Consider the following 1,460-nt stretch of genomic DNA (forward strand, 5'->3'; position numbering starts at 1 on the left):
TCCACTTTATTTACAGTCCCTAGTGTAAGAATATGTGCTCCTCCTTGTAGACCAGAGCAACCTTGATGTGATCACACAAATTATAGGCTATAATGCATACAGCATTCATGCTGTTCTGGAGAGTTGCCTTTGACTGTCTTGCCGGAGTACATATCCCCTTTCTCCATGGTGGATAAGCCACAGGTCTGGGGAATAACAATGCAGAGACCTACCTGTCTTGTAACCACCCAAGACCACACTTCTGTCTGTAAGTTCCTTCAATAAATCATCCAAAACTGAGCCGGGCTCAGTGGCTCAGCCTGTAATCCCGTGCTTTCAGAGGTTGAGGTGAGTGAATTGCCTGAGCCTGCAGGTTCGAGACCCACCTGGGCAAGTTGATGAAACCTCATCTCTACAATAAATCAAAAAATCAGCCAGGCATGGTAGCGCATGCCTGTAATTCCGGCTACTCGGAAGGCTGAGGTGGAAGGATCGCCGGAGCCCAGCAGGTCAAGGCTGCAGTGGCCGGGAGCAGCCACTGCACTTCAGTCTGGGTGACAGAGTGAGACTCCAACTCAAAAAAAAAAAAATTAAATAAAATAAAGATAATTACTTGTGGATATTACAAAAGAACTTCCTGAGCTACCCATTTGCTTGTGGGCACATACATTCGAAAAACACCAGAGACTCATTCCAAAACAAAACAAAGCAACTCATACACACACTGAATTGTGACTTTATGCTTAATTAGTCTAATATTTATGACATAGGTTTAACAATTCTCTTTAAAAAGGTGTAATCCTGAGAGTTGCTATCACTTTTTCAGAATAATTGTCTTTATCTCACTTAATCTTGGGTACCTCTTCTCAGAAAAGTAACTGATGAGATGTTCTCAAATCTTATGACAGCTCATCTAATTGCTTCTATGCTGAGCTCAAGATATCCAAGAAGTAGGTAGCCAGGGGGCATGTCTTTGCTGGCATCCCAATTGTTTAATCATAGATGATCAGTACAGGGTTAGACAGCTGACCTGAGCCAGGCCAGTTGAAGTGCTGCCTTGAAACTTTTCAAACTAGAGCTTGGCAGAGAATCCCATGTTTTCTTGTATGAGAGCATGGGGTTTGAAATTTGGAAGTGTGGTGTTCCTCATCATATAGAGAAAACCAATATTCAGAGAGAGAGGGAGAGAGAAAAAGGAGCTTACACCTAGAGAAATGAGACAGAGAAAGTGCTGGATGTATTTGAGTTTTTGGTTTCATTTGTCACTAAGATCATTTAACTCACCATTTAAGGAATATGCTATCCCAGAATCATTAAAAAAAATTATCTCTTTACAAAAACAAAAAGCAAAAAACAAAAAAAGTCCGGGCGCGGAGGCTCACACCTACAATCCCAGCACTTTGGGAGACCGAGGTGAGAAAATTGCCTGAGCCCTCAGGCTCGAGACAGCCTGGGCAACTTGGCAAGACCTCATCTCCACA

Source organism: Carlito syrichta, unplaced genomic scaffold (genome assembly GCF_000164805.1).
Source record: "Carlito syrichta isolate Samal-C Ts95f unplaced genomic scaffold, Tarsius_syrichta-2.0.1 Scaffold113587, whole genome shotgun sequence".
NCBI classification, from domain to species: domain Eukaryota; kingdom Metazoa; phylum Chordata; class Mammalia; order Primates; family Tarsiidae; genus Carlito; species Carlito syrichta.